Source organism: Chanodichthys erythropterus, chromosome 4, assembly GCF_024489055.1.
Source record: "Chanodichthys erythropterus isolate Z2021 chromosome 4, ASM2448905v1, whole genome shotgun sequence".
NCBI classification, from domain to species: Eukaryota; Metazoa; Chordata; class Actinopteri; order Cypriniformes; family Xenocyprididae; genus Chanodichthys; species Chanodichthys erythropterus.
Genome location: NC_090224.1, coordinates 5,976,778 through 5,994,906, shown reverse-complemented (window position 1 = coordinate 5,994,906; position 18,129 = coordinate 5,976,778). Strand labels below are relative to the sequence as shown.

At 36.6% G+C, this 18,129-nt stretch overlaps 1 protein-coding gene across 1 annotated transcript in view; it reads right to left on the bottom strand.

Annotated features, from left to right (window-relative positions):
- The window catches only part of syne1a (spectrin repeat containing, nuclear envelope 1a), a 166,535-nt gene that overhangs the window by 141,989 nt on the left and 6,417 nt on the right, over window positions 1-18,129 (bottom strand). The window lies entirely within an intron of this gene.

The following is an 18,129-nucleotide window of genomic DNA, read 5'->3' as shown; positions in this document are numbered from 1 at the left end:
CACTAGATATTGTTGAATAAAGTCATTATTTTGATTTTTTGGTGCACAAAAAGTATTCTCGTCGCTTCATAACATTAAGTTTGAATGTCACTGTAGTCACATGAACTGTTTTAAATATGTCTTTAGTACCTTTCTGGGCATTGAAAATGTTAAATATCTTATTAAATAGCTTACTGAGCCATTGGATTTTATGAAAAAAAAAAATATCTTCACTTGTGTTCCGAAGATGAACGAAAGTCTTATGGGTGTGGAACGACATGAGGGTGAGTAATTAATGACAGAATTGTCATTTTTGGGTGAACTAACCCTTTAAGCCCATTGATAAATGGCACCATTTGGTAAATTTATAATAAGTAACATTCTTATACATTACACTTAATATACATACATTTTTTCATTCTCATATGAGCAACACATAGGATTTTAAATGTTATACATATCACAACAGTTATACATATCACAATACAATGAATAAAATTAATTGCAAAACAACTTTCCTTAAATGTAATGGCATAAATAATAATACATTCAAAATGCATTATTGTTGTAGTCTAGGGATATTTTAGGTGTTACTGTGTGAAAAAGCAGAAATAAAACAATAATTAATCACATATCGGTTATGCATATTGGTTCTTTAATCAGTTACCAAACTCATAAACATGAAAATTATATGTATCATATCCGTTGCATACATAATATTTAAATATAGCCTGGGATCCAAGACAACATTAAATAGGTGGGCACCAAAAATTTAAGCTCACTCACAGCGATACTTGTATCCTGCAAGCAAATGAAAGCAGCATAAACATGTCATTGTCTAAACAAAAGATACGGTCCTGATTCTGAACTGCAAGGTGACAGTAATATCCTTTCTCCTAACTGTTATATCAGCATGAGATGACAACTGACAGAGCCAGCGTCTTTAATGAAAGCACTGTCTGATGAATTACACTGAAGCCGGTCACTATGACACACACTGTCTGTGTGTGTGTGTTAAAAAGGGGACCAGGCTCATGCATAATGCAGACCACATGTGCCAGTGCAAGTGCCATTTGTGCTAAAAATCTTGTATTTTGTGAATTAATAGATCGATCAGAGCTAAAACGATCAAATATTGATGAGAAGATGAGTGTGATAGATGGCAACAGAAAAGATTTGCAGCAGCATTGGTGTGTATTACAGTGTGTATGAGTGTAAGTGTGTGCCCAACCCACCATCATAAGGACAGGGTGACTTTGAGCGGGAAACACAGATGCAAACTCACTGTATAACACATACACCCACAAAATGTCTCCATTGTAATTATAACCAGGTGTCATTTTTCTTCTAATTCCTAATTAAATCTCCAAAATAACCACCATGATTAATCAACACTTCCTCGACTGTCTCTCTCGCACAGTCAGAAATGATCCACAGTGCATCCAAGAACCTGCTGAGCTGTTTTGAACATTTTCTACATGTGTGCACAGGATGCCCTACAGACGACCCCATTATTCCCAACATTATTTGAGTATGTTTTACAAGAAAATACTATTTCAGTCTTTCTACTTCAACATTTCAAGTTTAATTCAATGTGTCACTTGCCATTTATTTGTGAAATTAGCCATTTCTGAGGGAAAATTGTTTCGAAAAAAATGTCAACATTGTATAGAAGCACAAAAACAGTCAATTATGCAGATCTGACATAAAGTATTACAAACACATGCAAATCGCTTAGAAGTGCATGTCTATCATCGAAATTGGCTGCATTTAGAAACAGGTATGGCAATCTCTTACCACGCAGGTGCTGAGAAACCCCTGGCACTAAGTTGAGAGATGTGCCAGACTTCTTCTTGGCAGCTACATCCTCCCACCGTCTTGCCACTTTGCCCTTGACTTCCATTCCAACAGTGCCTCTGTGATCTCAAGTCCACGAAGAGCACATTCACCTGTGATGTCCAGAGGTCTTTCACTACTCTCAACCACCCTCTTGTGGAGCTTTTGCTGTTCTCCTTCTTAAATATTCTGATCTGTTGCTTGTCAGTGCAGAAGAAAACCTTCATGCACCTCTTTTTTAGGTTCTCTACTTCATTCTCACCATCCGATGTAAATAATCAAAGTGTCCTGTCCATGTCCTTCCTACATAACAAGAAGAAAAAAAAAGGAAAAAAAAGAGTAGGAATATGTGCATGTGTGCAGCACCGGTCTCAGTATCTCTCTGTCTATACACTCTCTGCAGGAACAATTCCCCTTGTACCTCCAGCCAATCGTTTGTATGGGAATGTGTGATGTCATCACACATCTGAGCGTATGACGGAAGGGGGAGTGGTGTGCGTATATGTGTTGTGAGTCACACAGCCTGCAATGCACACTCTTTAAAGACCGGACCAGGCAGGACGTGCTCGGCACTGAAATTCCCTGAGATCAGCTGAACTCTCTCTATCTCTCTCTCTCTCTCTCTCTCTCCTCCCACAAAACGTATTGGATTCTATGGTTTAGGAAAAGCCGCCTGCCTGAGCTGATTAACTTTGCCTGAAAACACTGCTCGATCTGATTTACCGCTCCCAGCGGCTTTATAAACCTAGAACAGTCTAACAAAACAAACAGCACTACATTGATAGATGTATTATTGAGATGTGATGGGGCTTTTATGTCACATAGTGCTATCAACAAACAAGCTATTAGAATAGAATGAAGTCCATATACACGAGAAGAAGAGCGAAAATTAACACCACACCAATGTTGCAGGTTTTGAAAATGAAGATATGAGAAAATGAAAGGCCTGGGGAGAATGATAATCTTTAAAATTATGATAGTTTCATTAATCATGGGTATAATTTTCTCTTTTATTCGTCTCCTCCCGAAAGGGTTTTTAATGATGGAAGTCATTAATATCAAATGGCCTCTGTCATATGCTATCAGTCTCCAGTTATCTTCACTTCTCAAGCCTGGAATCTGTCCTGCAATATCTTTAATGAAAATCTCTGACAGGTATGCACATGCATGTATTTATTTAAGAGCGTTTATGAGTCAAAGAAAAGATGTTATTGTATGGTGAAGGCACACCACAAAAAGCTAGTATTTATATAGTTATAGTGGTTAATGTTCTCTAATGACAAATTATTTGACATAATCTGAGCAGGCAACAATGGTTCGCTGTGGACGTGACTAGTCTCTGTCCATGGTCCTGAACGAGTGCATTGAGCAAAACACCATCAAAACAAAAGAAAACAAGCCTTGAAAACAAGAATGATTTAAATACTGTCAAACTAAGAATTAAATAGATCGATATTTACAGTCTATGTAGGCGAGTCTGTATCAGATTTGTATATTTAATATGGAGGTGATAATGTAAGAGCCCCTTTAGGCTAAAGAACAATCCACATGAAAAAGATAAAAGAAAAAAAGACAGCATTTTGGAAAAACCTTCATTCTCAACATGGGATTTTGAGTTACTAAAAGAAGGTTGTGTAAAGGCTGAGGGCTATTCTGGACTAGAGATCTGCAGAGGTTAGAGTACAAACAGATGCTGGGTTAGTGTGCCTAATACCTGAGGCTAGCAACTAACCTCATGGGCCTCACTCTCTAGTGCTCGAAAAAGGCAGGACTCCAGTGAAAGAAAGAAAGAAAGAAAGAAAGAAAGAAAGAAAGAAAGAAAGAAAGAAAGAAAGAAAGAAAGAAAGAAAGAAAGAAAGAAAGAAAGAAAGAAAGAAAGAAAGAAAGAAAGAAAGAAAGAAAGAAAGAAAGAAAGAAGGGTAGTACACCACCTTGTGGTAAGCTCAAGAACTCTAATATACATTGTAAATGAAGAGTTGCAGCCTCACTAACTGTAAATCGTAGATTTTACACTTGCAGTCACTACCTGGTGATTTGCCAAGAAACGTTTTATTTCATGCTTGCCAATGAATTATTTCACATAATGCACACGTAATAAATAATACACTAAAGAAAACCTGTGCCTCTCTTACAAGGACTGTGTGGCATTCAGCATTTCTTTGAAATGTCTTTTAAACTAAAAATAAAATTGGAATAGAATTCTTCAATTAACTTTAAGGAAATAAAATGAACTGAAATTCAAAGAAATGTAAATGATCCTAAAGACAAAGAAAGGAAAGTTGGTCAAGATAAACATTGAATGACAGATTGACAAAGCCTTAAAAATGTAATATGATGGTTTATTTGACACAGATATATTGAATTTATCATTATTTTATTATATGATTATATTTTTTAAACAAAATTAACTTCTATTTTATAGACATTTTTAGAATCTTCTTAGAAAATTCCACTTCCAGTATTTTGTGAATCCTATTTAAATTAAGAAAAAACTTAAGAGGGAATTAAGAGGGAACTTAAATTCTGAATTCTGAATTAAAGGATTAGTTCACTTTCAAATGAAAATTACCCCAAGCTTTACTCACCCTCAAGCCATCCTAGGTGTACATAACTTTCTTCTTTCTGATGAACACAATCTGAGAAATATTAATAAATATCCTGATGCGTCCAAACATTATATTGGCAGTGAGTGGGACCAACGAGTATAAAGCTGAAGAAAGTGCATCCATCCATCATAAACACGGCTCCGGGGGGTTAATAAAGGCCTTCTGAAGCAAAGTGATGTATTTGTGTAAAAACGAAATCCATATTTAACAAGTTATGAAGTAAAATATCTAGCTTCCGCCAGACTGCATTCCATATTCAACTTAAAGGAACACTCCACTTTTTTTGAAAATAGGCTCATTTTCCAACTCCCCTAGAGTTAAACAGTTGAGTTTTACCGTTTTCGAATCCATTCAGCCGATCTCCGGTTCTGGCGGTACCACTTTTAGCATAGCTTAGCATAGTTCATTGAATCTGATTAGACCGTTAGCATCGCGCTTTAAAATGACCAAAGAGTTTTGATATTTTTCCTATTTAAAACTTGACTCTTCTGTAGTTAAATCGTGTACTAAGACCGACGGAAAATAAAAAGTTGCGATTTTCTAGGCTGATATGGCTAGGAACTATACTCTCATTCAGGCGTAATAATCAAGGAACTTTGCTGCCGTTCCATGGCTGCAGCAGTGCAATGATATTACGCAGCGCCCGTGAGCCCCTGCTTGCACAGGGAACGTGCCTTGCAACCATGGAGACGTATGTGAGAGACGCTGCGTAATATCATTGCACTGCTGCAGCCATGATACGGCAGCAAAGTTCCTTGATTATTACGCCTGAATGAGAGTATAGTTCCTAGCCATATCAGCCTAGAAAATCGCAACTTTTCATTTTTTGTCGGTCTTAGTACACGATTTAACTACAGAAGAGTCAAGTTTTAAATAGGAAAAATATCAAAACTCTTTGGTCATTTTTAAGCGCGATGCTAACGGTCTAATGATATTCAATGAACTATGCTAAGCTATGCTAAAAGTAGTACCGCCAGAACCGGAGAACGGCTGAATGGATTCGAAAACGGTAAAACTCAACTGTTTAACTCTAGGGGAGTTGGAAAATGAGCCTATTTTCAAAAAAAGTGGAGTGTTCCTTTAAGTAGAAAGTGTAAAAAAAAATTTACAGTTCAAAACGCTTACACTAAGTCCCACGACTTCCCTATTCACGCAATGCCAGTTTAGACTTTCTTCGTAAGTTGAATATGGAAGGCGGTTTGGCGGAAGTTAGATATTTTACTTCATAACTTGTTAAATATGACATTTTTTTCTGACAAAAACGCATCACTTCACTTCAGAAGACCTTTATTAACCCCGCAGAGCCATGTGGAGTATGTTTATGATGGATGGATGTGGATGGAGACACTTTCTTCAGCTCATAATCGTCGATCCCGCTCACTGCCATTTTAAAGCTCGGATGTGTCAGGATATTTATTAATATTTCTCTGATTATGTTCATCAGAAAAAAGAACATCATATGCACATAGGATGGCTTGAGGGTGAGTAAAGCTTGGGGTAATTTTCATTTGAAAATTTGAATTCATTTCACACATACACACATACATTACATAGACATATTTTTTTAATATACAAACTGTATTTTCTATACCCTAATGCTAACCCTACCCAATCGCAGTAAACTTACTGCATTTTTACATTTTCAAAAAAAAGCATGATTTATAAGCTGTTTTGTCTGCATGACATAGGGTATTTTCCATTATAGCTCAATTCCACCATCACTATAGCAACAACTCTTTCTACACATACGGCATTATTTATATCTCTGACCAGTGAGTGTGGCTATTAGCACTTTACCCTCACTGACAACGGAAGTCTTGAGAGCGTCTCCCCTCCTGCGCTTTCCCACTTAGACAAGCGAACACCTCTGCATTGGCACCAATCCCTAATTCTGCCAAATTAGCATTCCTAATTACAGTCCAAAGACACAAAAGATTTTATGAATAACTCAAGATGATTACAACAATGGGAACTTCCTCCCGTGGTTTCAGATGATGTGTGCTCTTAAGAGGATACACCTCAAATCTGGAAAGTGTCTAGACATAGTCAGAAAAAATAAAAACATTTGAAGACTGAGATACAGTGCTTTAGTGACCACTAGCTCTCAGCAGATGCCAATCATGTGATCTGAAGAGTATTAAAAGATCTCCTGTTGGCTTCTGTAATGAAATGATGTTGTGGTCAGGGCCAGGGCAGAAGTAGGTCAGACGGGCTAAGCTTTTTATCCACTTCGAGAAAATCTGAACCATGCCCACATATACTACCCACATCATGTAGAAGAAGAGAATCAATCTATCTGTCTTATCGTACAAGGTCTGCATTGTAATACAACGTAAACACACTGATTAAGTATAGTGGTTTAGGATTTGCATACTCAGGTTATCAAAAGAGCCTTAGATTTCACTGAAGCAATCAAAGGTGCACTCACATGGCATAAATCAGGCAGATTTTATCTACTTCAGGAGGTGAACTGATGCCCAACTGACCTTCAGTATTTGACACAGCTTGCTAGAGGCAAGTAAAAGGTAAAGTAAAGGTCAACCTGCTGTTGAAAGATAAGACAGTAACGTATTATAAGGATTCTTACTCTGTCTGCAGGCCATTGTAAGTGTCATTGCTGTTTCTGCTGACTAAATGAGGAGTTAAGCACAATCTAACAACAGTTAATGTGTGTGTCGGTCACACAAGAGTCCATTCAATATCACTGTCACTGGCAATCAATCAGTCCCTCGTCTCATAACAGTCCATCGCAGCCGCAAAGGGGACACTTGTGAATACCCTTCTCAAGCCTAAAACAAATGGGATGCCCTATGCTCTTGTGGACTAGAACTTGTCTAAAGTACTATCCTCATTTAATAGCCTTTTGTTAAAGGTGCTAGATTCAAAAATTGAATTTAGCTCGGCATAGTTGAATAACAAGAGTTCAGTACATGGAAATAACATACAGTGAGTCTCAAACTCCATTGTTTCTTCCTTCTTATATAAATCTCATTTGTTTAAAAGACCTCCGAAGAACAGGCGAATCTCTACATATGTAACAGTCAGGATGTACGCCCCCAATATTTGCATATGCCAGCCCATGTTCCCAACATTATGAAAGGCATTAGACAAGGGCAGCCAGTATTAACGTCTGGATCTGCACACAGCCGAATCATCAGACTAGGTAAGCAAGAACAACAGCGAAAAATGGCAGACGGAGCAATAATAACTAACATGATCCATGATAGCATGATATTTTTAGTGATATTTGTAAATTGTCTTTCTAAATGTTTCGTTAGCATGTTGCTAATGTATAGTTAAATGTGGTTAAAGTTACCATCGTTTATTACTGTATTCACAGAGACAAGACTGTCGATATTTTTATTATTAAACACTTTCAGTCTGTATAATTCATAAACACAACTTCATTCTTTATAAATCTCTCCAATAGTGTAGCATTAGCCGTTAGCCACGGAGCACTATCAAACTCATTCAGAATCAAATGTAAACATCAAAATAAACACTGTACTTACGTGATTAGACATGCTGCATGACAAACACTTTGTAAAGATCCATTTTGAGGGTTATATGAGCTGTTTGAACTTTTTTTATGTTATCTAACTGTGTGTTCACACCGCCGGCGGCGAGAGCGTCAAAGTGACGCTAGTCATGCAACCAATTGGAATGTAGAGGTCCTCGCTTCAGAGGCTTCCGATTGGTTGGCGCGACTTGTCATTTACTTTGACCCTCCCGTCGGCGGCGGTTTGAACGAACAGTACAGCGTTGTTGGCAGGGCGGCCAAGGCGACTGTTGACGCTCTCGCCGGCGGCGGTGTGAACGCACAGTAAGGCAAGCGCGAGCTCTTGGGGCGTGGAGCACCAGATTTAAAGGGCCACACACCCTGAATCGGCTCATTTATAAAGATGCTCCAAAATAGGCAGTTAAAAAATGAATTAAAAAAACATATATGGGGTATTTTGAGCTGAAACTTCACAGACACAATCAGGGGACACCTTAGACTTATATTACATCTTTTAAAAAAAAGTTCTAGGGCACCTTTAATGTTTGGGGTCATTTGGAGTCGTAAGATTTCTAAAATTTCTGAGAGAAGTCTCACCAAGGCTGCATTTATTTGATTAAAAATACAGTAATATTGTGAAATATTATCCAAATTTAAATAACTGTTTTCTATTTTAAAATGTCATTTATTCCTGTGATGGCAAAGCTGAATTTTCAGCAGCCATTACTCCACTCTTCAGTGTCACATGATCCATCAGAAATCATTCTAATATGCTGATTTGGTGTTCAAGAATTGTCAATATTGAAAACATTTGTGCTGATTCATATTTTTGCAAATTGTTTTTTTAATATTTTGATTTTCAGGATTCTTTGATAAACAGAAAGTTAAAAAGAACAGCATTTATTTGAAATAGATATCTTTCCAAATATTATAAATGTCTTTATTGTCACTTTTGAACAATTTAATGCATCCTCGCTCAATAAAAGTGTTACTTTCTTTCAAAATAAAAAAATCTTTCTGACTCCAACATTTTTGAATGGTAGTCTAAACACCAAGTGCTATTTGGACAGATATTTTGTCTGTCGTACTACATAAACACACACATTTCTCTTTGAAACGACTAAATCAGGTCATCTCACTGGTAGCACAATACAATTTCTCTTCCCCGTTCTCATACAGATTTTAATGCACACTTGACCATAAGTCAACATTCTCCTTTTGTGTGTGTTTCACAGAAGAAAGAAATTCATAAGGGTTTGGAACATAAATAATGACTGATTTTAAATTCTGGGTGAACTATCTATTTAATTTTATAGCACACTGCAACTGTTTTGTTCTTTGCTGACCTACAGCACCTTGTTTTGTGTTTGCACCTCTATTGTATTACATCTTTGTGCAGCTCAGAGCTGAAACAGAATGCTGAGTCTGTGTGGTGGAATGGAGAGAGCGAGAGAAGAGGGAGACACTGATGGAGGAGGACCGCATCCACAGGAGCTCACAGCCCCACACGTTCAAGGTGACCGTCTGTGCTCGTGTTGGTCAGTAGAGAATGGCCGGTCTCTGCCATATCTGGCACATCATTACACAGCTATTGTGGCAAAGTGCCAGAACTGACCCATTTCTCTCTCTCTCTCTCTCTCTCTCAGTCCTGCTCCATTTCTGTGTGGCATTGTGCCAGTATTGCTTTAAGTGGCCATAAAGAGAGAGAGCTGGATGGACATGATGACTCCCATGTGCGCCTTTATGTCTTTCTCTGTGCATGTGGAAAATGCAATATTTTGGAAATTATAGTTCACACAGAAGTGAACATACTATTGTCATTTACTCACCCTTATGTCATTCCTTATATGATTTTCTTCTGTGGAACACAAAAGGAGAAATTTTGAAGAATGTACTGGTCGCTATTTTCCACTCAATTACAATGAATAGGAATGTGGAGCTTTCGAGATTCAAAAGCACCATAATAAACAAATAAGCAGTCCATACAACTTGTATACAGTATTTTAAGTCTCCTGAAGTCATACAATAGCTTTGTGTTACAAACAAACTGAAGTGCAAACAGATCATTAGCTACGTTTACATGGACACTTTTGGTTTCAATCAGAATCAAATCATTCCGTTTGATGAATCCGCACATAGTGTTTACATGAACGCTAAATAAGTGATTGGGTTAATGTGCGCGTTTATATGTCACAAGCTTCAAATCAAATGTAATCTTTTGACATGAACACACTGCACAAATTAACAGAGTTGCAGCTGTTAATCCTCCTACCACTGCTTCTTTTCTTTGTTTTAAAAAGCAGACTTTATAATTATCTATTTTGGGTCCTAATTTGGAGACGATGAGCACATGTCATGAAGCTTTGTGCCATGCTGCTGTGCATCATACGTCATTACACCGTTTCTACGTCACTTCATATGCACAGAAATTTCCAGTTTCAGTTTTCAATCCCATTAAGTGTTTACATGCCTTATCCAACAGATTAGAAAAGGTTTAAACCACCCCTTACAGACCAAATGAAACTCCAACTGATGTGAGGTTACATGTGACTTTTTTTTTATTCCAACTCTGCTACTAGTCCGGATTATTAGGGTCCATGTAAATTAACTCAGTGAGTTTATCAATAAGTGAATCAATGCAAGGAGGGAGGGAGGGAGGCAGGAAGGAAGGAAGGAAGGAAGGAAGGAAGGAAGGAAGGAAGGAAGGAAGGAAGGAAGGAAGGAAGGGAGGAAGGAAGGAAGGAAGGAAGGAAGGAAGGAAGGAAGGAAGGAAGGAAGGAAGGAAGGAAGGAAGGAAGGAAGGAAGGAAAAAACTTTTTTTTTTACCATTTATCAGAAGCGTGACAGTTTGTAGCTTTTCCAGTAACAATAATAGGGGCCCTTGACTGTGGTTTAACTACTTTTAATTTATCAGTAACTTGTAGTTTGTCAAAATCCAGTTCCAAACTAACTTCTCCATCACTGCACACATCAAACAAAGAGACAGGAAGCAGGTGCAAGAGAGTGAGACACATTCCCCAGGTGTTTGTGTGGCTCATTTGAGGAACACTCCCAGCCAACCAGACTGTAGGTGGAGAAGTGGTCTTATGACGCCTACATGATGACCACTGAAAAACACTTAAATATAGGACATATTCAGAGAAGAGGCGTTTCTGTCTGGATAACGAGAGATAATAAATAGCAAAATTCCTCAGCATATGGAATGATTTTTAGCCTGGGAGGGCTTCAAAGCAGACTTGCCGTTTTCTGCCATATGGTGCCACTAATTGCTGCTTTTTTTAACAACCTGCCACTGTTTGGATGTGAGTTACTGTACCAAAAAAAAGAGGACAAAGGAAGAAACATAGCATAGACATTGTTTGTGCATGCTATTGTTACATATGAGCTCATTCAAATTTAAGTACATAAAAATGTCTAAATGTTTTACAATTTATCATAGAACATAAATAACAGTAATTTATATAAATGAACTGAATTTATAAATAATTGATTTCATTAATTATAAATAAATAACTAATATAAATGTTATTATAAAACGGTTAGTTCCTGTCCTTGATTCTGATTGGTCAGTAGCTGTGTTTTATTCACGCTTCACCCAACGCTTCACTACACAACACCCTTAGCAACCACTCTTAGCAACGTAAACTGTCTGTTCTCAATTGATATTTTTCATTAAAGCTTACTGTATTATGTAGAAGAGTATTGTGAGAAAGAGATTGAGTGAGCGAGTTTATTACCTGCATTCAGATTTAGCATTTTCCTTCAGGTCAAAATGTTCGTAATAAAAAATCAGTTTAAATGTCCAATGTATTATCTTCTCCTTTTAACAGTTAAGGGGTTTTCCTGTGACTGACAGCACTAGTCAAAGCATTTGTCAGTTGCGTCTTGTTCCGCGTTCACAACAATTCAGTCTTTTCAACATAAAAGTCTTCACTACTGACTGACACACTCATAAAGACAGTCTTTGCCGCCATCTAATGGCGTAATAATGTAACTTCTGTTGCTGTTCACGGTCAGGGACTATTTTGTCCGGCAAAAGGAAGGCTTTTAGAGAAAGTTTACCTCATGAATGTTGCATTGATACATATCTATCCATCCATCCATCCATCCATCCATCCATATATATATATTTATATATATATATGGATGGATAGATAGAGATAGATAGAATTTAGGGCATGCTGACAAAGAAGGTGATAAAACAGGCCATCTATTTATCTATCTATCCATCCATCCATATATATATATATATATATATATATATATATATATATATATATATATATATATATATATATATATATGGATAGATAGAGAGATAGATAGATAGATAGATAGATAGATAGATAGATAGATAGATAGATAGATAGATAGATAGATAGATAGCCTGTTTTATCACCTTCTTTGTCAGCATGCCCTAAATTCTAAATTCATGCCATCCCATAATCAACAAAAATAAACAAAATCTCAAGGATCTAATGTGGCCTGTGTAAGCGTTCAGTGCCTGCTTGCTCTCCCATTACGAAAACAGGTGCTCATTAGCAAGACTTCCCTTTTGTTTTCAGAAATAAAACAGGAAATTTAAACGATGCTTTAAAATGTTTTGATCCAATTGAATATTGCCGCTGATGAGCTCTTTGTTTAAGGCAGGAAGGGAAGCTCTCTCTGCCACACTTGCACACACAGAAATGGTAATCTGATCAAAGTAGGGGATCACATTGGTCTGATTAGCAACTCTAATCTGCTCACTTGGGAGAAGAGAGAAAACTCAACTCAAGTGCAAAATGAACATTGAATGATATATTTATGCACTAATAGTGACAAAAAAAGAAAAAAATCTTCCACCTCTTTGACACAAGACTTTAGACACACCCAAAGTAGCTGATGTCTATTATTTCAAATACTTCCAGTATTCAAGTATGATAATTATATGATTGACTGTACTCTAAAATGCATTACAGCTAGTTTAGACCATTTTTTCTTTAAGCAGTATCATGATGTGAAAGCTTTACTACTGTTGTTTCATAAGCATGAGCGCATGCGCATACACATAAGCATGTCATTATGGCTGTGTTTCTTGCTCTGCCTTAATTTTGTAACCAATGAGGCGTAAGAAAGGATGAATAACATACTTAGCATCACATGATTCATTCCCCCCACAAGCATCTTTACACACCATCAATCTGGCCTGACACTCAACACACTGCTCTACTTCTGGTTTCTAGGGCGACCAAAGCCCAAGCCTCCAACAAGTTACTACAGAACATATAGTGCGTGTCTGTGCAACAGTTTAAACTGCAGATGATCATATCATGATCATTGTCAGAGTGATAATGGGTACAGGAATGTATCAGTCTTTTTACACTGAATATGAAGGTGAAGACCACCAATGTGTTTAATTGATCATTCATTCCAAAAGCTATCAAAATTCTCATTTCTGCAAGTGTTTGATAAACTAAATGACAGCGGCATGAATTGTAACCTTTTACGAAATGTGAATCTGTCTGTTTTTGTTTTGTTTTTGTTGTTTCTATGGAAGTAAAATAATGCCAAATGTTTTTGAAATAAAAAGCTTGTTGAATTGCACTATTTGAAAAAAATATGCATTACATTAGCTGTACTTGCATTTAGATGCACTGTATTTTTAAGGCTTGCATTTTTATGGGCTGAAATTCAACATGGTCGTATATTTAGGCTGTGAATATTTCAATTAAAAATATTTCACACACATTTTCATTATTAAAAATTCAATAATTCATATTCACCTTTTAGATTTCACTTCCAAAATATTCATTCATGTTTAAAAATACAACCTATAAAATTCAACTAGCAATTTTCAGTCCATTTTATTTCGCTTTATAAATTCGCTTCCACAAATTCAGTGGCTCAAATTCGGCAGAAAATTCAACATTTCACATCCGGGAACTGCAGGAAGAGCAGTAGAGTGCCGATGCATCATCTCTATCTGCTGTTGGTCTTCTTCACCAGCAGGTGCCGCTAGCGGCTGTTTAAGACGAGATCACGGCTAGTAAGTCATCATTCATTCATAAAAACAGATTTACAGAAATGGAGCAAGCGGTAAGTGAATGTGTGATGATTATCAGGGCCAGTATAAATGCAGAAAAGCTGATAAAGACACAAAAGCTGCATTTATGTTTAATTCAGTGTATTTACGCTTACTTTCCCAGTGTAGCTACAGCTTTCTTTCCAGTGAACAAGATAACGTTATTGCCCGATGCTGGTGTATAGATCAAACGTTAAATCTGAGATAGACATATATTTCTCTCTGTTGTTTAGTTTCCTTAACTTTGTATCGCAGCGCTGTGTTGTAATACTAGGGCTTCCCTCATCCGTCATAGCTGCCATCAGGACATATAAACTCTTAACACAGCTTAATGGACTCGTACAGTGATATAAAAGACCAAACTCGCACCTCATTTGTGATGTAGGTTAGACTATATAGGCTCCAAGAAAGCAGATACTGGCATTAAGTTGATTTGACGCTGAACGTTTGATTATGATATTCGCAAATTTAGGGACTGTCTCTAAAGTTACAACATTATGTATTCACGTTTCTACCTTCAATAGCATTTAAAGAGAATGACTTAGTCACAAAACCAACTGTAAATTGTTCATCTAGGTGTCAGGTATAATGCAAACCTTTTAGATTTTTGATGTTTATTAAAATAAAAGGTAACACTTTATATTAAATAGTTGATATGAACGAACAATGAACTGCACTTCTACAGCACTTACTAATCTTTGTTAAAGTTAATTCCAGCATTTACTAATACATTATTAAAATCAAGAGTTGTATTTGTCAACTTTAGTTAATGCACAGTGAAGTAACATGAACAATGAACTGCTGTATTTTTATTAACGTTAACAAAGATTAACAAATACAACAACAAATGTGTTGCTCATGGATAGTTCACATTAGTTAATACATTATGAACCTTACTGTAAAGTGTTTCCAAATAAACTGTCAAGTAATATGTAAAGATTGCTATGTATTTCACTACTGTATTGGATCATACAAAAAAATGCCATAATTTAAAGCTCAATAGCATTTGATGAGAATGATTTACAATCACCAAAACTACCTGTGAAGTGTTCATCTATAGGTTCCAGGTCGAAGAGTGATGCACCCTTCTCTCTCTCTCTCTCTCTCTCTCTCACACACACACACACACACACACACACACACACACACACACACACATATTCAAACACACTCAACTCAAAGTACATGCACATATACTTTTTCTTTTTTTTACACATTCATCACACAATTAGTTCTACTTAGTTAATTTTATTTCTAAATTTAATTTAAAATTTGTATAAGCAGGATAATATATGATCAGGTAAAATAAAAAATGAACAAAGTAAAAAAAAAATTGTGTGATGAACGTGTAAAAAAAAAAAAAAAAAGAAATAGTATATATGCATGTACTTTGAGTGGGGTGTGTTTGAATATGTATATGTGCATGTGTGTCTACAAGAGTTTGGTAGAAGGTAGAAACGTGAATACAGAATGTCGTAACTTTAGAGACGGTCCCTAAATTTGCGAATATCATAATCAAACGTTCAGCGTCAAATCAACTTTATGCCAGTATCTGCTTTCTTGGAGCCTATATAGTCTAACCTACATCACAAATGAGGTGCGAGTTTGGTCTTTTATATCACTGTACGAGTCCATTAAGCTGTGTTAAGAGTTTATATGTCCTGATGGCAGCTATGACGGATGAGGGAAGCCCTAGTATTACAACACAGCGCTGCGATACAAAGTTAAGGAAACTAAACAACAGAGAGAAATATATGTCTATCTCAGATTTAACGTTTGATCTATACACCAGCATCGGGCAATAACGTTATCTTGTTCACTGGAGAGAAAGCTGTAGCTACACTGGGAAAGTAAGCGTAAATACACTGAATTAAACATAAATGCAGCTTTTGTGTCTTTATCAGCTTTTCTGCATTTATACTGGCCCTGATAATCATCACACATTCACTTACCGCTTGCTCTAATTCTGTAAATCCGTTTTTATGAATGAATGACTTACTAGCGTTGCTTTGGTCTTCCTAAACAGCCGCTAGCGGCACCTGCTGGTGAAGAAGACTAACAGCAGATAGAGATGATGCATCGGCACTCTACTGCTCTTCCTGCAGTTCCCGGATGTGAAATGTTGAATTTTCTGCCGAATTTGAGCCACTGAATTTGTGGAAGCGAATTTGTAAAGTGAAATAAAATGGACTGAAAATTGCTAGTCGAATTTTATAGGTTGTATTTTTAAACAGAATAAATATCTTGGAAGTGAAATTTGAAATGTGAATATGAATTATTTAATTTTTGATAATGAAAATGTGTGTGAAATATTTTTAATTGAAATATTCACAGCTTAAATATACGACTGTGTTGAATTTCATCCCATAAAAATGCAAGCCTTAAAAATACAGTGCATCTAAATGCAAGTACAGCTAATGTAATGCATATTTTTTTTCAGTTAGAGCAATTCAACAAGCTTTTTATTTCAAAAACATTTGGCATTAATTTACTTCCATATGTTTCTCTCTGAGGTCCGAAAACGCGCCGGCGCGTTTTGCAGGATTTTTTTCACATTGCAGCAAAACAGACTTGCTTAAAATATGTTGTCATTTCTTGTCATAGAGACATAACTAATATATCAATTGAAACTATAGAATGTCTTCTTTTATTTGTGTACACTCAGAGTAAAAACACAATGTTGTGCTTTTTGTAAAATAAAGAAAACTAACATGTTGCGTGATCTCTCCTCTCCCTCTGAACGAACTCCAATCTGATAGTTCTCAGAAAATGAACTGTAACTTATGAATACTAATGACAAAAAAAAATGACACTTATGTCATTGAAAACAAACATTCTGTGTTTATGTAATTTGTATGAAAAGAGACACATGTCAGAAGTCCGAGATTCAGCACATTAACGTTACCTCCTAATGCGGACACGCCCACGGAGCCAGTGCTATTCAGACGCAAATTCAAAGGCAATACATGTATACATCGTCTCAATCGAGTATTTATTGTCTTGAAAAGTGTTTATTTGGACGTCAAAATCTGCCGACATATTTACAAATAATTTTTTTTACATACAGCGCGCGCGTTCACCTGCTTGTAAACAAAGTTTAGCGCTTCCGGCTATGCCAGCACTTCATCTTGAACACTAGGTGGCGGTAATACTCCTAAGGAGTGAGCAGCCAGTAACAAGTAGTAGTAGAAGAAGACCGTCGTCAGTTTAGTTCTCGCGCATGCGTCATGGAGCTCTCGTGAACTAACATCAGAGGCCTACAAGAGAGAAAATGAATAGTTGAATGAAGTCGTTCTTTTGTTTGTTTTTTCGCACGAAAAGTATTATCGTCGCTTGAGAAACGTACGGTTGAGCCACTGTAGTGGCATGGACTATTTAAACATTTTCTTCACTGACTTTCTGGACGGACAAGTTTGTGCCCCCTTAAAGCCAATGGAGGAGTATTCGACCGCTCATATTTAATCACAAAAATATTAATTTGTGATCCAAAGATGAAAGAAAGACTTACATGGTTGTATCAACATAAGGGTGAGTAATTACTGACAGAATTTTCATTTTTGGGTGAACAAACCCTTTAAAGCCATGGTTAGAGATCTCTAGAAGACATGCCGTTAGTTCCTAGTTCTTTTTCTTCTTTATATGAATTTGTGGCCTAAAGGTGTACAGAGCGCCCTCCGGCTGCAAGTATGAATTGAAAACAGTATACAGCACTCATAGTGATGACAATAAATATTACTTCTCAGTATAGAAAATTGACATAAATATATAAGAATCCATCAATATTTCTCCAAATGTGCATGCTTTTAAGCTAAAAGCCTATATGAAATGCCATAGAGGTAACATAATTGTTCAGACACTTTGCATCATAGAAATACATTATATTTTAAAGAATATAATTGAATACCATTATTTTAAATTGTAATAATATTTCACAGTATTGCTGTTTATGATGAGCTGAGACATGATTACAGAGGGATTTTTTCACAGCCTACCTGACTGAAAGGCCTCATTAATATGCAAGTCATTTCAGGTAATTATTATGTGATTCTTTTGTATTCTCAGGTGTAAATGGCCCATTATTCATGCAGATTCACGCCTCCACGCATACTGCGTTTCTTGACAAAAAGTGTCTTACAAAAACTAAA